Source organism: Nomascus leucogenys, chromosome 9 (assembly GCF_006542625.1).
Source record: "Nomascus leucogenys isolate Asia chromosome 9, Asia_NLE_v1, whole genome shotgun sequence".
NCBI lineage: Eukaryota > Metazoa > Chordata > Mammalia > Primates > Hylobatidae > Nomascus > Nomascus leucogenys.
The window spans coordinates 49062049-49086580 of NC_044389.1; the positions used below are offsets into that span (position 1 = coordinate 49062049).

General features: G+C 40.1%; 1 pseudogene; it reads left to right on the forward strand.

Annotated features, from left to right (window-relative positions):
* Positions 1–14063: 14063 nt before the first annotated feature.
* LOC115836697 lies at positions 14064–15444 on the forward strand (annotated as a pseudogene).
* Positions 15445–24532: the final 9088 nt, after the last annotated feature.

Below are 24532 nucleotides of genomic sequence, written 5' to 3' on the forward strand. Positions count from 1 at the left end.
GTGGTGTAATGAAGCCGATATAAAGTGGGCAGTTGAAAGGAAACTAAAGAAGGGCACTCAAGTGAGAAATGAAGAAATGTGCCGAGTGCAGTCTGTGGGCTGCCCTTGGTCCAGCTGCAGGAACTGGCTCTGGCCAGAGGTAGAGTGAGTGAGCACCTCCCTCTGCAAAGACCACCCACTTTCGGAGCCTAGGCTGCCACACCAAAGATTACCTCATTGATTAATACAGGGCTTGAAAATTTCTGAGGTGGCAAAATCACTTCTAAATCTCCTTTTTGAGTCCTTCCTAGAGCATGACTGAGGCCACACTTCCCATGCCTTATGACCTGAAGTTATCTTGTAAAGGATAACCTATGGATGGACCAGTTCTTTTGGTTCTGAGGACTAGTGTATTTCAAATGTTGGAATGTATTCCTAGGTGAGGAGGATATTAACTAGATTAAATTGGTTTTAGTTATATGCTTCTTACTTTGTGTCATATTTTAGACTCCAAAAACTGTCTCCCTACCAAAAAAAAAACAAGTATTCCGTCTGTGAGTGGAAAGAGACCAACTAGATGTGTCTTTAACCAGTGAAGTGGTTTGCTCAGGTTGCAGTGCATGGAGGTGCTAAAGAATAGCATGGGCCGGGCGCAGTGGCTCACGCCTGTAATCCCTGCACTTTGGGAGGCCGAGGCGGGTGGATCACAAGGTCAGGAGATTGAGACCATCCTGGCTAACACGGTGAAACCCTGTCGCTACTAAAAGCCAAAAAATTAGCCGGGCATGGTGGCGGGCGCCTGTAGTCCCAGCTATTTGGGAGGCTGAGGCAGGAGAATGGCATGAACCTGGGAGGCGGAGCTTACAGTGAGCCGAGATCGCGCCACTGCACTCCACTCCAGCATGGGCAACAGAGCAAGACTGCGTCAAAAAAAAAAAAAAAAAAAAAAAAAAAAGAATACCATGGTAGCACAGTCATACCCTTTAGTGGCTCACATTGTTCAAACAGCATGATATTAACATTTTTTTTAATTCAAAGTACAAATGCTTCATGCATATAACTTAAAGAGTTTTAGATATTTTAAGTTAGAAATGCCAAAAAATATGAAAACCGTGAAGAAAAATTTCTATAGAAGTTAGGAAATTAAAAATCGATCATAAGGGAAGCATCTCAAGTTTTTATTGCAGTATTTGGAGATGAAAAATGACTTTCTACTGACATGATTTGTTATTTCAGCAAAATAGAAGTCTGTCAGTCTAATGTTGGATGATCTGATAGTCTTTGCAAGAAATAATTGCAGAGACTTCCCGCAATCACTGGGAAATATGAAATCTATAAAAACATCTGAAAAAGGGCGAGACTGGGCCACTGCCTAGGGGGATAGCCCTGTTCTTTCTATGGAACAGGAAAAAAAAAAAAAAAAAACACTCTGAAAAGGAAATTCTTAATTCCTGTATTTACAGTGTCTTTTTCAGTAGATTTTTCCTGCAAAGGGTGCTTGTCAATTACTTTGCTTTAATGGATAAAATCTCAATTTCCAGGCCGAATGTAACTTTTTTTGGTCTTATATCTTGATTTACTTGTACTTATGAGATTTTCTCTCCCTGTAATATTTTTAAAGCTTTTAAAATTAACTTCAGCTTAAAGACAAAAGTTGGAAAATATAATTATGAATTTCTGTTTCCAGCCTTGTAGTTCTGACTGTATTTGTCAATGGTTTCTATATTAATGATACCATTGTTCCATTGTGTAATCCTAAAGTTAAAAATTCTAAGAATGAGAAAAACAGCTATGAATAAATTATAAGTGAAAGATAGAAAAAACACATATTTCTATACTAAATATTGAGAGCTTTGTATTTTTTCAAGTTGGAATCAATATATTGAGAACTGACTTTAAATTTTAAAACTCTTATGCCGAGAAAGCCTGACAGGTAGGTAAACCCGTTTGTCTACATAAGATGTTAGCAGTGTATTATTCTGCACATCAAGCATGTTACAAAAACTCTTAAGTTATTCTCTGAAGATACATAAATTTTACTAGAGATATTCTAGATTTATTAGTCCTGCAAAGCCAGCTTTTTATAGTCTTCTGTTTGTAACATATCTGCTGGATGGTAATTTCTGCCGTGATCATCTGACCCGTGTTTCTTCTATATGCATTTTAGAGCAAAGATGAACTAGGTCATCTATAAACAAATGCATTACATGTTTTAAATCTGTCTATCAAAACTGTCGACAGGTGTGTCAAGAAAGAGAGTGCTAAAGAAAGAGTGGGGGAGGAGGAGGGGAGAGGCATTTTTTGTTCGTTTGTTTCCCAAATTCTGTTAGCACTGGATCTTGCTTCTAAGCTACAGGCCACATCCATTTAAAAGAAGGTGGAGTCTCAGAGCTGGAAGAAACCTTGGAAATATCTAGTGGGGATGTGCATAAAATCAGCTGGGAAGTTTTTTTGTTTGTCTATTTATTTATTTATGAGAGTCTTGCTCTGTCGCCCAGGTTATAGTGCAGTGGTGTGATCAAGACTCACTGCAGCCTCCGTATCCCAGTCTCAAGCAATTGTCCCTCCACAGCCTCCCAAGTAGCTGGGACTACAGATGAGCACACCATGCCTGGCTAATTTTTAAAGATTTTTTTAAGAGAGTCTCACTATGTTGCCCAGGCTGGTCTTGAACTCCTGGGCTCAAGCAGTCCTCCTGCCTTGGCCTCTCAAAGTGTTTGGATTACCTGCATGAGTCCTTTGCTGGCCCTTTAAACAAGCTGTAACATACTATTCAAGTATCTAGGTTTTAACAGGGCCAGCTCCTTTGTTTTATCTTCCTCTTCAATTAAAACCATTTTCCAGTTGATTTTGAATGATTTAATGAATGTCATTTTGATCTTGATACAAATGCATTCCAAAACTGTAATTTTGATGAGTAAATTAGAATTTTAATATGGGCTTAATTTTTTTTTTTGAGACGGCATCTCACTTTGTCACCCAGGCTGGAGTGTAGTGGTGCGATCTTGGCTCACCACAACCCCTGCCTCCTGGGTTCAAGCAATTCTCCTGCCTCAGCCTCCCGAGTAACTGGGATTACAGGCGCCTGCCACCACGCCTGGCTAATTTTTTTTATTTTTAGTAGAGATGGGGTTTCACCATGTTGCCCAGGCTGGTCTCGAACTCCTGACCTCAGATGATCCACCCGCCTCAGCTTCCCAAAGTGCTGGGATCACAGGCGTGAGCCACTGTGCCCAGCCCAGTAGTTTGGTTTTAAAAATACACTTGGCTCTACCCTCCACATTAGAATTGGGAGGAAGGAAAGAAGACCATGTATATTTTCAATATTTTATCAATTACAAGACATCTTCCAGCTGGATGTGGTGGCTCACACCTGTAATCCTAGCACTTTGGGAAGCCGAGGTGGGAGGATTACTTGAGCCCAGGAGTTCAAGACCAGCCTGGGCAACATAGCAAGAACCTGTCTCTATTCTTATTTTAAAAATTTTAAAAAAAGATATCTTCCCTTCCCTCTCTAACCTAATTTTATAATGACAATAAGGCTTAGGAAGTTTATCACTTATCTTCCATTGCAGGTTATTAGTGATTTTTTAAAATCCTAAAAGTGATCATTTAGAATCCTTGTAAGAAAGCATGACCACAACTGGTTCACTGTAACTGAAAGAGCATCGCCTATGCCTGGGGCACTGAAAGGTAAATTGTTAGATTCCAGCCACTCAAAAATTGTTTATCTGTCTCTGTAAGTGGTTAAGTTTTAGTTCTATCTACTGCCCAATGTAAGAACTGTGACTTAGACATTTAATTATTTATTGCTTGTCCGTGTGAAAACATTTAGAATGGCTGGCAGCCTACCAGACCCCGAGTTAAACATTCTACAGCCTGACTAGACTGTCGGGTAGCCAACTTCACATCAGATTAAACACATTCTCTTCATGATGAATAGCTTGGAACCTAAAAACTTAATTTCGTTACAAAATGTGCAAGGGGTGTGTTGTTTTCTAAATTAAAATTATTTTATGTTTTACTGCCACCGTTCCAATTGTGGTTGTCAAATGTATTTTCTTTGGTGCTGGTAGGATGGAAGGGAAAGGGACAATGAGGTACTTTTGGGACTAATAAAATTTAAAAAAGGACTCCTACAAGGTTGGACACAATGGAGCCTAGGGATGAACATTCATGAATTTTGTACTGAAAAAATTTACATTTCATTAACATTTTAAATTACAAAGGCAGGTCTACAAATACCGATTTGTGTGTTTGTGTGTGTGTGTGCTCATTGCATTTTCCACGCAAACAAGTGAAAAATGTGCTAACTATATCCTTTGTTTTTTTTTATTTTTGATTTCTTTTTATTTTAAAATGTAAGCTGTGGTGTGTAGTGACATTAATTTTAGTAAAACCTACTTTACGTTCTCTATAGATATATGCACATAAAGTCTACATAATGTTTTCTTATGTAATAAATGCTTTGGGATAATGAAGGGTACTCGAGCATCATTCCTCAGCTGTGTAGTAAACCAGCTCTATAGAGACTTGCCCTTCTAATTCTGCAGCTACATGGGTAGAAATTAATCTGCTTGGAAATGAATTGGCATTATAAAAATGTAATATTTTACGATTAATATTAACTAGAAATTAAGAGTGAATTATTCAACTTCAGATTGCCATTCTTTGAAGCAAGTTATATTTTGGGAAGTTCTGTGAAGTTAGAAAAAGTTTGAAAGTGTGGTGCGGGAAATAGTGGCTGACTAGTGTAATGAATTGAAATGTTGGAATCAAGAACTCCATGCCCAAGGGACCTGGCTGTCCAGCAGGCTGTCATTTGAGGGTAAATGACAAGCAGGTGCCTGAGAAATGACAGGAAAGGCCCTACTTTTGGTCTTTGGCATCAGTAATAATAACCTTATGGCTTTAGACCATGATTGAGGAATATATTTTCTGCGAGCACAATTGTATATCATATAAATTTCAACTGTGTTAACTAGTAGCAGAAAACTACAATATCTAAAATTGCTTTTGCTGACCGAATGCCTTTTGACCAGAATCCCTCATTTAAGAGTTTGTAATTGTGCAGTTTGAAAATTTAGCTACTTAAAAAAAAAACTTTGGATATATTTTTGATAAAACTATAAAATACACTTGAAAAATCACAAAGTTTTAAACACTTTTATAAGTGTACTTTTTGCTTTATTGAATGCCTGGAGCAGTTTCAGAAACTTACATAGTTTGGGAGTTCTCAAAGAAACAGCCATCAATGACGAATATAGCCTTTTGATGTTCCAGAGTACTGCACTCTTTGACAGTTGTCTTTCTTACACTGTCTTCTTCCACCACTATGGTGTCCCTGTAATTATGCTTCAAATGTGCTGTCATTTTTGAATGCTACATTTTCACACATGAGTGGATAGACATGAACAGTGTTTTGGTTCTTTCCTTTGTTTCCCCTATTGAACTACTTTTTTAGTAAGTCCATGTTAAAATTCTAATGTTCTCATCAAAATTGCATTTTTGGAATAAATTTGTATCAGGATCAAAATGACATTAAATCATTCAAAATCAATTAGAGAATGGTTTTAATTAATTGAACAGGAAGATGAAGTAAAGGAGCTGACATTGTTAAAACCTGTTTACTGATAATTTAATAGTATGTTAAAATTTGTTTAAAGAGCTGGGTGCAGTGATTCATGCCTATAATCTCTGCCCTTTGAGAGGCTGAGACAGAAGGATCGCTTGAGCCCACCAGACCAGCCTGGGCAACACAGTGAGACCCCATCTCTAAAAAAACTTTTAAAAATTAGCCAGGCATGGTGGTATGCACCTGTAGTCCCAGCTACTTGGGAGGCTAAGGTGGGAGGATTCCTTGAGCCCAGGAGTTTGAGAGCAGTCTGGGCAACATAGGGAGACCCCATTTCTACAAATAAAAATAACATGTAAAAAATCTGGGAATGATGGTGCATACCTGTGGTCCCAGCTGCCAGGGAGGTTGAGGCTGCATTGAGCCGTGGTCATGCCACGGTACTCCAGCCTGGGTGACAATGAGACCCAGTCCCCCCACCAAAAAAAAAAAGTTATGTGGAGTATTTTGGGGTGATATATAAAATCGTAACAGCTTAAAACGGAAGGAATACAACAAAAACAATTTTTATTTTTAAATAGTTAAAAGTGTTGGTGAGATAGAGGAAGTCAATCATAGTCTTGTCTTGGAATAACATTTAGATTTCAGAATTTGAGTTTTTATGTTTTGACAAAATGGTTCTTTTGCTTTCTTCAACAAGAGGTTTAAGGCTTTGAACTTTTTGAAACTTTGATATAATTGTTAAAGTTTTTTAAACAAATCCTATAGAAATAAGAGACTGCTAATATGAACAAGATAGAACATACTATTACAGCAAATTTATTTACTCACAAAAATTGCTTTTCCAAGGTAATCTTTTTCAAAAACTTACTGACATTTTAATGCCAAGTGTGTTTTCTTTGTCCCTAGTTTTAACAGTTTTAAAATACATGATTAACCCTTTTTCCTGAAACTAAAAGGAATCTGGACCAATTTTTTAAATCTATGCTTAAAAGCCACTCTTTTGATATGTTTTTCTTCATAGGACAGCCCATTATATTTAAATAGATAAATTGTCTCAGTTATTTCACACTAGCTATATGACCTTATTTCTGTTATCCCCAGCAACTATTTTTAGCTTTAAAGAATATTTTTATTGCTTTTGCATCAATTTCAAGTTTCAATATAAAAAAGAGAGTAGTAGCTAGTTTCTATTCTCTTCAGTCTGCTTCCCCAAGTAATCATTCTACCGTGAGGTGTTTTGTTTTTGGTATTGGCATTTTGGTATTAGGATTCATTATTACTAGTTATCAAGGAGACTCATTATTAGACGTGTGTCCCCTAATCATGTATAACCAGTGGCCTGGCAAAGCAGATGAAGACTTCCTCAAAAAAAAAAAAAAAAAAAAATCATAGTTTACTTCAAGAGTTGACACTGCTGTAACCCAAAGACCTATTGAACTTACATTGCTGGTTGAGAAGCACACATCCAAAAAATCCAGTTATCTTCTGATCCACAATAAACTTTTGGAAAATAATCTGAAAACCAATTGTCCTCCGTTATGACCAATGCACAATTTATTAAACTTAGATTTTTTGAGTGCAGTAACAGAACTAGAAATGTGTTACTGTGTTACTCTCTTCTCGTACTGCTATAAAGAAGTACCTGAGACTGGGTAATTCATAAAGAAAAGAGGTTTAATTGACTCATAGTTCCACAGGCTGTACAGGAAGCATGACAGCTTCTGCTTGGCTTTTGGGGAGGCCTCAGGAAACTTATGGCAGAAGGCGAAGGGGAAGCAGGCACTTCCTACATGGCGAGAGCAGGAGGAAGAGAGAATGAAGGGGGAGGTACTATACATTTTTATAAACAACTACATCTTGTGAGAACTCACCATTACCAGAATAGCAAGGGAAAAATCTGCCCCCATGATCGAATCACCTCCCACAAAGCCCCTCTTCTAACATTGGGGATTACAGTTCAACATGAGATTTGTGGGGGAACACAGACCCAAACCATACCAATTACTAAAGAAATGGGAGACATTTGAATTTGGTTGAAGAAATGGTTTAAGGTCTAAGCTTGGCCCAATCTCGGGCATCATGCCAAGTATAAAGGATAGCAAAGAGAATAATGCCTTTTGGTTTCTGAAGAGTTGAGGCTGGAGGAATAAGCACGTAACGTGGTATGAAAAGTGCTAATAATCAAGGAAAGTAAGTGATAGGGTGGAGCTACAAAGGAGCAATATATTGGGTGGAAAGGTCATCAGTTGCATCGGTTGAAGCTTAACACATGCAAAGGCTGTGTTAAAAAAGTACTGAGGATTTCTGTATGATTGGAAAATATGGGGAGATGGTCTGGTACAAAATGCCTGTTTAATGAATTGTGCAGAAGCATCAAGAGATAAGGTCAGAAAAGGGAGAAGGGACAAGTGTATCGTCCTGAAATTTTTTTATCTCTAGCCTGAAGCTACTGAAAGATTTTGAGAATGTGAGTGGACCTGATCAAATCTGTCATTGATGAAGCTCATTCTGACCCTGAAATAAGCCAAAATTAGCAAGCTCCAATGTTAATTTGTTTTAACCTGTAAAGCTAGCAGTAAAAATTCCTTAAATAAAGAACTCACTGTTTAACAAATGAGACCAAAGAGTATGTAAGATGGAAGGAATAGAGGTATAGAAAGACTGTTTTGCCCTTTGTTAAACTGAAAGACTAGCCTACTAACAATTCTAAATAATTATCTGGAACATTATCAGGGAACCTCACTGGGGTCAGACTGGAATCTAATTCTGGTTCTGCCACTCTCCAGCTGTGTGACTTTGGAAATGTTACTTAACAGCTCTGTGCCTCCATTTCCTCATTTGTAAAATGGATTTGTTAATAGTACCTGTTTCAAGAAATACTTGTGAGGATTACATAATATAATGCATATATTCCACTGGTAATGCCACTCAACACAGGAGACCACTAGGAACACACAAGGAGTTGAAAAAAGTCGAGGTTTTTTGTTTGTTGAAACTAGAGAATACATTGTAGGGAATCCTGAGTGCTGGAAAGGCCTTCTTTTAGGATTTGGGCTTGTGTTGAGTGATTTGGGAAGGATTCAAGCAAGAGTTTGCACTGGATTTCAATTCTATAAGGAAGTGGGGTAATTTTATGATTGGTCTGAATAGATCTCATTTAGGAGGTGGGAGACATGAAGCTAAGTTAAAGCCATAATTTGTAAAGAAACAGCAGTCACTCATATTAGATGCTAGAAGGGGATGCTTAGTACGTTGTGCTTTGCACTGCGACTTTGTTTTTGTCTTATTACGCAAGATATGAAGAGGTCTTTTCTGTTTCATCATGGTCACAGAGTAACCTTGACTGATGGTCTTCTGTGAGATTGTTTATGTTCAACAGGAGAACACCAAGGCCTAGCTGGTAATAACAAGCCAACTCCTGGATGCCAAGGGCTGCTTTTCTCTTTCTATCACTTAGCACAATGCCTGGCATAAAGTTAAAGCTTAAGAAATATCCTAAGGAACAATTCTAAAAGAATTGAGCCCAACTCTCACATGCATTCTGACCCTAACATGAAGACCAGTTTGGTCCATTTTTGAGATTAATATGACAGTGTTGTTTCAACTTTGTTGGTCAGTACCTTCTTATTCCTTTTCTGTATGGATAGATTTGCCTTATGTTTTAGATGTTTACTTTGAGTTTGTATTAGTTGTATTCAAAACGGATAAATCAGAATGTTAAACTTCTAACAACAGATTCTCTTTGAACATTTTTACAAAAGTTTAAAAGTTTTACAAATCTGCTTTCAACATCTCCCTTTTATATAAGTATACTGGTCAATCTTCATGGTGTTTATCACAACTGAACATAAATATTAAGTTTAGTTATTTGTAAAATGTCTGTTTCCCCTGCTTTCCCATGAAAGCAGGTTCTTATCAGCCTTGCTATTATATCTTAGCACCCAGTATGTGCCTGGCACAGACTGTTTTGAAGAAATGATTGTTGAGTAACTGAACGAGGAAGAGAAATTGTACTTGGGAAGTGGAGTTGAAAACTAACATGTATTGAGTGACTGTTCAATGCCAGGTCCTATTTTAGGCACTATACAAAAATTATAATTAAATCCTCTCAGAAATTCTATAAAGGAAGCATTGACTTAAGTTCAGCGACTCACCCTTCTAGGAAGGGGTAAAGTCTGATTCCAGGTCTGCGTCATTCATCAAACATTTAATAAACACATGTCTTGGGAATTTATCATAGCCTATCATTAGCAATTGCTTTTTTGTAATCGTATCAACTTCATCTACTCTCTGTCATAGTCTCCTACCTGCGAGTCCTAACTTGTTTTAAGCACTGCTCCATCTCTTTACTCTGTGCTTACACGTAACGGCTGAATGGGGCTGGAGAAAAATCTAAAGCCAATGCTGACTAATTTCATTTTAAATCCATTACCACAAATTTCAAATAGGTACTACCCAAAGATCTTACTGTGCTTCACAAACATGTTTGTTCTCTTACTCTCCAAAATTACTGTGTCATAACTTCCCTCTTCAACTTTCCAACACCAGCCTCTGACTACTGGACCATTCCTTCAGCATACAAACATTTTCTTCTGCCTCCCATTTGTAAACAAAACGACACCCTCCCTTGACCTCACATCTTCTTTTGCCACTTCTCTCACACCTTCACAGAAACCTGCTCAAAAATTTCCTCACATTTCCAGCTTACCTCTATGGACCCTAACTAGGTTTTGGATCCCACCATTCCCTGAAACTGCTCTTGTCAAGATTACAAACACCTCCACTTTGCCAAATCAGTCATCTCTGTCTTAACTCCTGCCGCATTTATGCAGCTGGCCGTTAAGTCCTCTTCATGCACTGTCTGTCTTTTCTTGGCTTCTCTAACAGCATGCTCTCCCAGTTTCTTTCTTCTTGCTGTATCCATTGGCTCTAGGTCTTCCTCTTAAATCTTAAGTGTTGGTGTGCTCCAGGCTCAGGCCTAAGACTTTTCTGTTTTTCTACTGATCTCATCTAATTGCATGGTTTAGATACCACCTTATGTGCAGATTTATATTGCCAGTTCTGACCTTTCCACTGAGCTATAAATTTAGATACCTAAATGCCCACTTGACCCTTCGCTACTTGAATAATAAAAAGGTGTTTCATACTTAAAATGGCTAAAACAGTACTCTTGACTTTCTCCCTGTGAAAATGGTTCTTTTTTTCATTCTTCCTCATCTCACTATATGGCCCTTCTCCTTTCACTCATATATTTCACTCAGACAAAAACCCAGGAGCTGTTATTTATCCTCCATTTCCCATAATCCCATAATGTACTTCAAAAATACACCTGCAGTACATTAATTTTTCCTCTATATCCATCGCTTTTCCTTTTTTCTAAGTTTCCATTATCTTCGATCAGTTCTTACCTGAATTGCAATTGCCTCTTTAGCTGTTCTCCCAGCGTTCTACACAGTCTGGCCATTGCCTGCCTTTTGACATCATTTCTTATCATCAGTGTTCCATCCACTCCAGTCTGACTGCATTGTCATTTTCAGTTACTCAGAAAGGCAAAGTTAGTTTTCCCGTGGGGTTGTTTATTCATTGTTGTCTCTGCCTAGAATGACCCCCTCCTCTTAGGATTTCAGGTCTCAGCTCAAATGTCCCTTCTTCAGTGAAACGTTTCCCAACCTGCCAATCTGAATTAGCTCCTCTACCCTGTCACTGTGACATTGTATATTTTCTTCATTACACTTTTCACTATCTGAATTTCTTATTCATATTTTTGTCATTCTCTATTAGAATACCAGCTCCATGAAATTGGGTGCCCTGTCTGGCCACCTTAACTTTCACCACTATATTTCCAGAATCAAGAATATTGCCTGACACATGATAAATGCACCATAAATGTTTGTTCAATAAGTACATTTTGTAATCATACTTGTTTTAATATAAAATAGTTTTAACCCCACGACTTTAACCTGAGGAAAGTCATGTTTCTCCCATGGCCTTGTTTCTCCCATGGCTCTGTGTGTCCATGGCTTCACTGCCTTATTCCTTGCTTTGAGAAGCTTTGTCACTGCTTTCACCTATACCAGCCACTGCTAAAAAATAATAGCCCCCAAATCCCTTAGAATGAAAAGAAGGATAATAATGTCTTTGAATAAATATCAGGGAGGAAGTTCATCATTAAATCATCAATACAGGCCAAAATAAAAGATAGAGACATTGTCATGTTATAAAAAGAACTCCTCCCACACACGTGAGTATTTGGATTGACCCTTGGTTTAAATGAACAAGTATACTTCCCTGACGTGGCTGATAAAAGGTAATACAGTATCATGATGAAGAGAGATGACACTGAGGCTCCAGTCTACTTTAAAAATATGTAAATCTCTGATAGGTCATGATTTTAGACCACACAGACTGTCCTATGGGGAAAACACAGGGAAGAAAAGCAGCATAAACATTTTTATCCTTTATTGTGTTTGTCCAAAGCAGAGTTAAGAAGGTAGCCTAAGAGTATAATGCTTGCCTTTCCAACTACAGAATAATCTTTTCCTTTCTCTAAATTGTATAAGGTAGATTTTTTTTTTCAGTGAGTGAAACAATGAAACTTAGACTCACTTAAATGTATTTCCTAATGTAAGAATGTGTGTGTGCCAAGTAAATTTACTAAGCATTAGAACATGGAAAGCAGAGTATGATTAATACCCTCGTTTACCTCACTTTTTCCCCCATTTTTAAAATTTGTTTTCAAATACGGAAACTCTTCTGTACGCTAAAATGATCTTAGGAAACAGGTAGCTCATGGTCTAAAGTTTAGCAGTTCATGATTAAGGGTTGCCGCAATCTAATCTGTTAATGCACTGACTTTTGCCATTAATTTTTACTAGGTCTCTGCTTCCGTACCTGTAGAGGTCAATATTGTTAGGATACAAAATATGTGGTACCAAGGCATATTAGAAAAACTTTAAAAATTGGTTATTTGGATTTGGCCTACCCACTTGATTGTTATTTGTAAACAAACGATGTTGATATGACTTGGAATTTGACTATGCATTCAAAACAATGTTTTTGTCAAATGGGTTGGGTCATTCTAGAGAAAGAAAGAAAAAAAACAGACATTAACAATTAGTCATGAGGCTGAGTCTAATTCCAGCACGTTGGAAGGCCAGGAGTTTGAGACCAGCCTGGGCAACATAGGAAGACACTGTCTCTACAAAAAATAATTTAAAAAATTAGCCTGGCATGGTGGTGCATACCTGTAGTTCTAGTTATTTTAGAGGCTGAAGTGGGAGGATTGCTTGAACCCAAGAGTTTGAGGCTGCAGTGAGCCAGGATCACACCACTGCACTCCAGCCCGGGAGATAGAGAGAGACCCTGTCTCACAAAAAAACAAAAACAAAACAAAATAAAAAAAACAAAAAACCGAACACCAAAACTAGAGTCAAAGCTGGAAGGGATCTGCTTATCTTGTGGCCCAGGCTTTAGCCATCTCTTGGAATGTCTTCCAATTCCAATACCAATTGCCTAGTGTTATTATGTAAAGCTAATTTGGCCAGCTCTGGTCCTTATTTTGCACTCATTCCAGTAAACCCAACCACTATGGCACTTAATACTGCCATTGTCAGTCAGTCTGCAGTATTGATTGACTGCTTTTAGAGCTCTCTTTTGTGTGCCTTGTCCACTCTTCACTCACTGAGAGAGAGACCAAAGAACAGAGACCATCACCCTGTACTCAGCGTGGCCATTTGCAACTCTGCTAAGGAGTCACTGGAGTTAGATGAATCACACTGTATCTAAGAGAGAAGACTCAGGGAGAAGGGCTTAGCACAACACAGAAAAGCTTTAAACACTCTTACCTTTGACTGGAATTACACACACACACACACACACACACACACACACACACACTAAGGCTTTTCCACAAAGCCATAATGCATCCTTAAAAATAACACACAGCTCTGAAAAGTGAATGTTGGGGGTGAAGAGAGCCCTCCTACACTCCTTTTCCTAGTGATGACAAGGTTGTGGGGGCATGGCTGACTGTGACGAGCAGAAGATGAGAGGGAGATATCATTTTACTTCTTTGTACTGCAATAATAAAAAGAACAGATAGAATGGAATGAAGAGGCCAGGGGCGGTGGCTCATGCCTGTAATCCCAGCACTTTGGGAGGCCGAGGCAGGTGGATCACCTGAGGTCAGGAGTTCGAGACCAGCCTGGCCAACGTGGAGAAACCCCGTCTCTATTAAGAATACAAAAATTAGCCAGGCGTGGTGGTGGGCACCTATAATCCCAGCTACTCGGGAGGCTGAGGCAGGAGAATCACTTGAACTTGTGGGGCAGAGGTTGCAGTGAGCCAAGATTGCGCCACTTCACTCCAGCCTGGGCGAAAAAGCGAACTCTGCCTCAAAGAAAAAAAAAAAGAATGGAGCGAAGAAGCCAGATTGAGTCTTCTTGCAATGAGGCGGAGTATACAATATTATTTTTAAAAATGAGTCTAGAGTTTCTGAAAACAAGGACACACTAGGGGGAAATGGTGGAGGAAAGGAGAACACAAAGTAAAAGTGCCTATTTCTTCACGGGGACAAGGGCCACTTAGGCTGGGACCCTTTTCCTGGAAATGCCGACCATACAGAGCAAGGCCATGTGACTAAGAATCCACAACAGAAACAAACACAAGACACATATGAGTTAGGAAAGTTAAGGAAGCAGTCCTTCCTTTCGCCAAAACTGCCACCTTCCAGTAATTTGCCACAATGATCAACACAAAGGGAAAGAGGAGAGGCACCGATATACATTCTCTAGGCCTTTTAGAAAACATGGACTTGTTCCTTTGGCCACAAATATGCGAATCTATAAGAAAGGTGATATGGTAGACATCAACGGAATGGATACTGTTCAAAAAGGAATGCCCCACAAGTGTTACCGTGGCAAAACTGAGTCTACAGTGTTCCCCAGCATGCTGTTGGCATTGTTGTAAACAAACGAGGGTAAGATTCTTGCCAAGAGAATTAATGTGCATATTAAGCACATTAAGCACTCTAAGAGCCAAGATAGCTTCCAGAAGTGTGTGAAGGAAAATGATAAGAAAAAGAAAGAAGCCAAAGGGAAAGGTATCTGGGTTCAAGTGAAGCACCAGCCTGCTCCACCCAGAAAAGCGCACTTTGTGAAAGCCAGTGGGAAGGAGCCTGAGCTGCTGGAACCTATTCCCTGTGAATTCATGGCATCATAGGTGTTAACAAAATAAAAGACCTCTGGCTGTAAAACAAAACAAAACAAAAAAATCAAAAAACAACAAAAAAGAAAGCAGTGGAGTGCATTTTTAGATTTGGTACGTTAATGTGCCAGGCCCTCCATCCCACTTCTCTGAAAGCCTCTCTCCTGTGTGTGAGAGAGAAGGCATGGGGCAAGAAGGGGAAGGCCTTCCTTAAACAGCTGGTGGTAACATTGTCCTCAGCTCACCAAGAGAACTCTGAACAATGTGACTCCTATTAGAAATGAGAACAAGTACCTATTGTTTAGGCTTAAACAGCTCTAAGTGTTTCTTTTAGAGATAATTAATTTAATTAAAATGGTCCCTGAAGCCAAACTGAGCTTCATATTGAGCACTATACGCATTCCTTCCAAATTCCAGTACAAAGCTATTCAGAACTAGCAAGCTATCAGTCATGTAGCTCACATTTACTTGCACTGGAATGGAGGCCTTAGCACAGGGGCTGGGATAGGAGGCTTTTCCTGAGCTGGGGGGAGTAGCATTAGTTCTGATGCAGTTAGAGAAAAGATGATTTTTCATCTGTGGATTTAGTTCGAAAAATGATGTGGGCATTTTTTCCTTCATGGTAGTTTCAAGAAGAGAAATTTGGTTTACTGGCTGCATCCAAATCATCCGTCTACAGGATACCCTCAGCATGTCAGTGCTCAATAAATGAATGAATCAGTGGATAAACGGCCGGGCGCAGTGGCTCACCCCTGTAATCCCAGCACTTTGGGAGGCCACGTGACCTCAAGGCGGATCACTTGAGGTTAAGAGTTCTAGACCAGCCTGGCCAGCACTTTAGGAGGCCGAGGCGGGGGTGGATCACTTGAGGTCAAGAGTTTGAGACAAGCCTGGCCAACATGGTGAAAATCCATCTCTACTAAAAATACAAAAATTAGCCAGGCGTGATGGTGCGCTGCTGTAATCCTAGCTACTCAGGAGACTGAGGCAGAGGTTGCAGTGAGCTGAGGTCATGCCACTGCACTCCAGCCTGGGCAACAGAGTGAGACTCTGTCTCAAAAAACAAACAAAAAAAAAATGGATACATGAATGAAACCAACCTCTTTGGCCTGGAATAGATGAGCTCTTGGACCTGTTATCTTCTGGAGTCAGGAAGTAAATTGAGTAGAATTTGATGTTAGATCAAAACTACCAAGCTGTCATGTACCCCAAGAGGACACAATAAAATTCTGTGGCATTTGATGATGGTTTATTGATGGTAGATGCAGTTCAACATGTTTATTCCAAACCTTGAGGCAAGCGCAATTTAGGAAGGCCGCATGGCCTGGCCATTTAGCAAGTAGGCTGTGGAATCAGGAAGACTGGGCTCCTGGCTGTCTCTCTTTCTCGTGACTTGACCAGGGGCCTATTTTTAAAACTTAGTCCGTTTCTTCATATATAAAATAAAGATAATATAAAACCTAACACATGAGATTTTTGTGAAATTTAAACTATGACATTCATTCAGCATGGACTGAATGCCGACTGTGTGTCAGGCACTGTTCCCGGTGTTTGGGATATGTCAGTGAACAGAATGCAGATCCTTGTCTTTGTGGCATGTACAGTCTAGTGAGGGGAGGGGGATGGGAAGCAAATAAAACACCATAACCGTAAGAAAATATATTAATATGTTAGAAGTTCTGTGTGCTAAGAAAATAGTGGTGCAGGGTAAGGGTTCCAAAGGCAGGGTTCGGGGATATGGGAGGCTGGTAGTGGGTTACAATTTTGTATAGGGGAGACAGGGTAACCTCCATTGAGAAGATAACATGAGCAAAGATGTGAAGCTGGTGAGGGAGTAAGCCATGTGGATATCTAGAGGCAGCAGGTTCAAGGCAAAGGGAAGAGCCATTACAAAGGCCAGAGGACAGGAGTATGCGAGGCATGTTTGACAGCAAAGATCAAAGAAGACAGAGTGGTTGGAGAGGCAGAAGTGAAGTAACTGCAGATCAGGTTGTATAGGACCTTGAGGCTATTGTCAGAGCTTGGTGTGAAATGGGGGAGCCCACCTAACTAATCATTTAACAGATTGCTGATGTGGGTGGGTGGCTATGGGAGGTTTGTGTTGATGATCTAACTCTGTGAATGATCGGGTGAAATTTGATGATGCAGGAAAGAGGAGAATGTGCTTGAGTACGTGAGAGGGTTTGGCGTCAGGGACTCACAGGGAGTTTTCATAGGGACTAGGCAGGAAGGCTGAGAGTGTGGGTACAGTGACTGGTAGGAGAGTATGTGGTTGTGGGAGTCTGTGGAGGTTTTCTTCTGTTTCTCTCACTTTTCTTAGAGAAATAGGTAGCATAGTAATCACCTAAGAGTAAGTGGGGAAAAGAGTATTCTTGAGGGGAAGAAGGAAGTATGAGCTTGTTCTCTAGGAGAACAGGAGAGTGAATGGATGAAGGGAACCTCATCCTGCTGTGAACCTCATGCCTGGTTATGAATGCCAGGCAGCATTAAGGGCCCAGTTAAGGGTTAATGACTATGAACTCAAAACAAGATCAGTCAGCATGGTTTTCACCAGACATATTCAACCATTCCAGTACAGGGAAAGAGGTGGGTTTCACCAGGGTTGTGTTTTGCTAAACAAATAAGTCAAAGCCAGAGAAGGGCAAGGGATTTGAGCGATTCTGAAGTGAGTATTTACAGCATAATAATTGACCAAAGCATTTAAGTCAGGTAATTATAGAGAGAAGATAGGACCTCAAGTGCAAAGTGGGAGAAGGACCAATGGTGGAGAGACCCTTGGTTTAAAAGGTTTGGAATTGGGGTAATGAAATTAGTGAGCTGGAAAGATAGTAGGTGAGGTCAGAGTGGAATGTGTCAAGTCAAAGTTATGAAAATGCATCTAAAATTGTAGCACAATATGTGGTGCAAAGCAAATGCCCAGTAATTAATGACTATTATTAGGGATTCATAAAACTTGTTATCCAGAACCCTTGAGACCAGATTTGTTTTGTAACACAGAATTCTTCAGACTGTAGAAAAGCTTCACGGTTTATACACCTCCATGGAGGTCCTGGAAAGTTTTCTGTAATCCAGCACATCAGTGTGCCTTCAGGAAAATGTATGAATATTCATATTAAGTAGGATGTATAGCCTCATGTTGGTGTAGGACACATTTTGCTGTGTAAGTTTAGGCACTAAATTTTTAAAAAACAAAACTTTGGATTTTAAGATTTCGACTTTGAGATTTCAGAATTGCAACAAAAGAAGGTGAACCTGTACTGACATTTTCACTAAGCATCGTGAACTTAGGGGAAATACTTCATTTCTCTAGAGGACTTTGAGTTTGGAAATTTCTGAACTACTTTCCTGCTCAACATTTTATGATTCCTTGATACCCTTCACTGGACTCAATTCCCCATAAGACAACTGAATAAAAAGGCTGGGCCTAAATTGTATACAGGTTGGGCATCCTTAATATGCAAACCACAAATCCAAAATGCTTGAAAATCTGAAACTTCTTGAGTGCTGACATGACACCACAAGTGGAAAACTTCACATCTGACCTAATGTGATGAGTCGAAGTCAAAACACAGATGCACAACACACAATTCCTTCAGTGTCCCCAAGCAAAGAAACACCCTCCAGGCCCTTTAATTGTGATGTATCTTTTCTAGGCATGCCCAGATTCCTTCATGCAAGCACACCCACAAAAGGTAATAACATGGCATGTGTGCAAGCCAGATATGCCAACAGCAGGTTCCCCATGATGCCCCACATCGGACCAAGACCCACGTGCATTACTTACTTTATTTTTGCTTATTCTCTGTAAAGATATTGTTGAAAATATCAAAAAGCCCTATAGATACCCCTATGGGTAACGGTGGTAAGAGAAAGAGGAAGAATATTTATCTGTAGCACAGAGAGTCAAGCTATTGGACAAACTGGACAGTGGTATAAGTGTGAAACATCTTACAGCAGTGTGGTGTTAGAATGACCACCCTATATGACATGAAGAAACAGGACTGTTGAAGTTCTATGCTGAAAGTGATGAATAGAAGTTAATTAAAAATAGAAAAACACTGCATAAAGCTAAAAATAAAGACCTCAATCATGTATTGAAAGAGTGGGTTTGTCAGTGTTGCAGTGAACAAACACATGCCACTTCATAGTATGTAGATCATGAAACAAGCAAAGACTTGTCACGATGAATTGAAAATTGAAGAGAACTATGATTAGTCAATAGGCTGGTTGCAGAAATTTAGGAATAGACATGGCATTAAATTTTTAAAGATTTGTGGTGATAAAACTTCTGCTGATCATGAAGCAGCTGAGCAATTCATTGATGAGTTTGCCAGCATCAGCTGGATGCAGTGGCGCATGCCTATGAGCCTACCTCTTTGGGAGGGTGAGGCAGGAGGATTGCTTGAGCCCAGGAGTTTGAGACCAGCCTGGGCAAAATAGGGTGACCCAATTGCTACAAATCTTTTTTAAAAAAATTAGCTGGGTGGGGGTCATGCCTGTAGTCCTAGATACTCCAGAAGCTGAGGCTGGAGGAACACTTGAGCCCAGGAATTTGAGGCTACGGTGAGCTATGATCATGCCACTGCACTGCACTCCTGCCTGGATGACAGAGTGAGACCCTGTCTCTTAAAAAATAAAAAAAATAAAAACACATAAAAGTGTATCAGTTTGACAAGGTCATTGCTGATGAGAGTCTTATCCCAGACAAAGTCTATAATGCTGATGAAACATCTCTGTTTTGGCATTATTACCCCAGAAGGACTCTGACTACAGCTGATGAGGCAGCTCCTGTAGGAATTCAGGATACTAAGGATAGAATAACTGTGCTGGGATGTGCTAATGCAACAGCCACACAGAGTGTAAACTCACTGTGATAGGCACAAACATGCATACTTGATGTTTACAAGGAGTGAATTTCTTACTAGTCCATTGTTATGCTAACAAAAAGGCATGGATCACTAAGGACATTTTTTTCTGGCAGTTTCTCAAATATTTTGTACCAGTGGTTCATGCACACTGCAGAAAAGCTGAACTGGATGTCCAGTCAAAGATCTTGTTATTCCTTGACAACTGTTCTGCTCATCCTTCACCTGAGATCCTCAGCAAAAATAATATTTATGTCATATACTTTCTCACAAAGATGACTTTATTAATTTAGCCATATGACCATGCTATCCTTAGATCGATAAACTTTTTGAACGGCATGCTAGCAATAGTGAACAGACGCATGGCTGTGGAAAGTTTTCAAAAGGAGTTTAGCCTGAAGGATACTATATATGCTATTGCCAGTGCTTGGAACACAATGAATAAACACACGGTTGGGCATGTCTGGCACAACTTCTGGCCTGCAACTGTGTTCAGTGATGATGACGAGCAAGGTGACAAGTTTGAACGATTCTGTATGTCAAGTGAGAAAAAAATGATGTGTGGCCTTCTTACATATGCAAAAAATATACCTTCGGAGTCCATTAGTAAAGCTGGAAGAAATTTTTTTACTTTCTTCTTATGTTAAAGAAGTTTTTTCGTTTGGGGGTTTTATTTATTTATTTATTTATTTATTTTGAGACAGAGTCTTGCTCTGTCTCCCAGGCTGGAGTGCAGTGGCTCGATCTCGGCTCATTGCAACCTCCACCTCCCAGGTTCAAGGGACTCCCCCACCTCAGCCTCCCAAGTAGCTGGGACTGCAGGCACCTGCCACCATGCCTGGCTATTTTTTGTATTTTTAGTAGAGATGGGGTTTCACAATATTGGCCAGGCTGGTCTCAAACTCCTGACCTTGTGATCTGCCCACCTCAGCGTCTCAAAGTGCTGGGATTACAGGCATAAGCCACCACGCCCTGCCATTTTTGGGGTTTTTGAGATGGAGTCTCGCTCAGTTGCCCAGGCTGATCTTGGCTCACTGCAACCTCTGCCTCTCTGGCTCAAGCCATTCTTGTGGCTCAGCCTCCCAAGTAGCTGGGACTACAGGTGCATGCCACCATGCCTGGTTATTTTTTTTGTGTGTGTGTGTTTTTAATAGAGATGGGGTTTCACCATGTTGGCCAGGCTGGTCTCAAACTCCTGACCTCAAGTGATCCTCCTGCCTCGGCTTCCCAAAGTGCTGGGATTACAGGTGTGAGCCACCATGCCCGGCCTATTGAAGAAGTTTTGTTTTGTTTTGTTTTTGAGACAGGGTCACACTCTGTTGCCCAGGCTGCAGTGCAGTGGTGTGATCATGGCTCACAACAGCAGCAACCTCCTGGGCTCAAGCGATTCTCCCACCTGAGCCTCCCAAGTATCTGGGACTACAGGTGCGTGCCACTACACCTAGGTAATTTTTGTATTTTTGGCAAAGATGGGGTTTCTCCATATTGCCCAGGCTGGTCTCAAAGTCCTAGGCTCAAGCGATCCACCTGCCTCAGCCTCCCAAAGTGCTGGGAAGACAGGCGTGAACCACCATGCCCAGCCTGAAGAAGTTTTTGACATCGATAATGAGGCTGCAGTTGTTCGTTCACCACCTGATGGTAGAATAGCCAAAATGGTTCTGAATCAAGGTAATTCTCATAATAGTCATAAATTTCATGTTGTTAACACTACAGAAAAAGTGCCTATAGACAACATGGTGAAAATGTGTGATGGGCTTATTGAAGGACTAGAGCAGCATACATTCATTCAAGAACGAGAAATCATGACAGTTTACAAAATGAAAGAGACTTCTGAGACAACAACCGTTGTTAATGAGGCAGAAGAGTCTAGAGGAAACATTTTTAAAAGGCATTCAGCAGAATGCCTCCTAGTCCCTAGAAGACCCACTTCTTGGTCCTTCGACTTCTTCTGATGTTTCTTCTCACCTAAAAAAATAAAATACAGTGGACAGTAACCTTTTAATCAAAACACAGCATCATAGGTGGAGGCTGAAAGCCTGCTGTTATTTGTTACTACTGTTGTTTGGCAGCTGATGCAGGTGTTCTAGTGAAGCCTTCTGTGTTGCTGAGTTATCCTGAACATATTATTTTTTAACTGTATTAATGGGATTTTTTTTTTACTGTTAAGTACTTTTGTGTGAATAAGTGAAAATGATTGTTAATTTGTAGCATATAAATTCAAAGTCAGGATTGAGGATGATGTCAAACAACCACAGATTGTCCACATGAGTGGCTGAGATAATGACACCTTTGCTGTCTGATGATTCAATGTACACGACTTTGTTTCATGCGCACTATTATTAAAATAGTGTATTAAATGAGCTTCAGGCTGTGTGAATAAGGTATACACAAAACATAACTGCATTTTGTGTTTAGTCTTGGGTCTCATATCTCATTATGTATATGCAAATGTTTCAAAATCCCCCAAAATCCCAAATCCAAAACTCTTCTGATCCTATGTATTTAGGAAAAGGGATACTCAAATTGTATTAATAAATGAGCTTATTTTGATTGATTATTATAGTCCTGTTTAAACTAATACTAATAAAAGAATTTGGAAACTTCCTTTTTCATATTCAAAGCTAACAAAAAACGTAAGTCAGTCACAGGTAATTCAGCATCTGTCAAATTTGGTGAAACCTTATAGGTGAGATAAATTACAAGAAGGTCAGGCTAACTTAATATAACTCAATACAAAGTTAAAAGGGAAGGGCTTTTAAAAAGCTGCATTGCGTAATTCAATTCAAATTTATTTTTATAGTGGCTGTTTCCTGGTAGATGTTAAGCCACAACTTGTTTTGATGACTAGATGAGGTTGATTTTTAATTTTATGCGTCATATAATTTGCATTTAGTGTGCTTACAAAATGCTGAAAAAAAAAGTGTCCTTGAAGTAGATTAGGTACATCTGCTTTTGGTTGCTCTATTAGTTATCTCAGCAAATTCTTTCTTTGTAGATGCAGCAAAGGTAAATATCAGCAAAGCTTTGTCCAATTATCACATATTCCTCAGGGAAGCTTTCCACTATGGAATTCACTTTCTAAAAGTAAGCACAAGTGTAAAAGATGGAGCAAAATCTCAAATACTAAGAAATAGGATGTTTTGCATATCTCAAATTACCATTGCCACTTGAATTAATGACTTTTTCTTCAAATTATTTTGCACAATGGCTTTTCTCTTTCAGGATGTTCTCTTACCACCCTTTCCTTCCTTTTTGCCTGGCTAACTGTTATTTATTCTTTAATATCCACGTTAGGTGATAACTTCTTAGGGAAGCCTTTCCTGTCCCCACCCCAATTCCATTCCCAAAACAAGAGTGGGTGCCTTCCTAAATGCTCAGAGGAACACTGTGTGTTCCCCCATTGTAGTAGCCATACCTGTAGTGCCCAACAGCTTGTCTCCATCTCTCACTGGGCCGTCTCAAGGGGAGGGACCCTGTCTGTTTCACACCGCATTGCTTCTCTGGATCCTATCTGTGTTAGACTAATTTACGATGAAGTTTATCATTCCAGAGGTAGGCCTTTGCACTGCAAACCCAAGACTGGGTAAAACAAAGCAAGCTCTCATCCCTCTCCTTGTGAGGTCTAGAAGAAAAGGAAAAAGGTAGATTCTTGGCAGGAGAGAGAAGTTAAGAATGATAGTTTCTTGGACCGAGTATGGTGGCTCACGCCTGTAATCCCAGCACTTTGGGAGGCCGAGGCAGGCAGATCACCTAAGGTCAGTCAGGAGTTTGAGACCAGCCTGGGCAACATGGTGAAACCCCCTCTCTACTGAAAATACAAAAATTAGCCAGGTGTGGTGGTTGGCACCTGTAATCCCAGCTACTCAGGAGGCTGAGGCAGGAGAATCACTTGAACCTGGGTGGCGGAGGTTTTGAGCTGAGATCGCGCCATGGCACTCCAGCCTGGGTAACAAGAGCAAAACTCTGTCTCAAAAAAAAAAAAAAAAAAAAAAAAGAATGACAGTTTCTCACCATTCCAGGTACAGGCACGTGTGTTGATGTAGAGGAAGGTGGAGTGGTTCCTGCAGCTGATTGGTCCCTAGGGAAACTGAGTCCTTCATCTAGTCAGGTCTGTGACAGCGCTTGTCTTAGAAGGACTTACCAGGTAAAAGGAGAAAAGGGATAAAAGATAAAGATTCTGTTTTCAAGGCATTCATTCAATAATACAACAAATATTCACAAGACACCTATGCCAAACAGTATGTGGTGGTATCTATCTAGAGAGCTCCAGGACATTCTCTTTTGTGGGGGAACTCCCGAAGCAAAGAATGTAGGGATTCAGATCAAATAAGACACCTATCTAGCCCTATTTACAGGGTTACCTACATGTATCATGTGTATCCCTGATCCTTTTTTTTTGAGACGGAGTCTTGCTCTGTCACCCAGGCTGGAATGCAGTGGCACGTTCTCAGCTCACTGCAATCTCTGCCTCCCAGCTTCAAGCGATTCTGTTGCCTCAGCCTCCCAAGTAGCTGGGACTACAGGTGTGTTCCACCACACCCAGTTAATTTTTGTACTTTTAGTAGAGATGGGGTTTCACCATGTTAGCCAGGCTGGTCTCGAACTCCTGACCTCAGGCAATCTGCCTGCCTTGGCCTCCCAAAGTGCTGGGATTACAGGCGTGAGCCATCGCGCCCGGCCAATGTATCTCTGATTCTTAGGAAAGGGGTTGGGCTGCCCAGGCATATACTTTTCAAGATTGATCATTCACCTATGTACAGATAGCTAAACACTAACCATACTGTTACATTGCAAACGTAACACTGGTTCCCAAACTCAAACTGCTGCATTACAAACAAATTGTTTCAGTCAGCGTTATATTTAAAACTCAAAGAGTTCAGCTAATTAGTTCAGGGGGCTGTGAGGT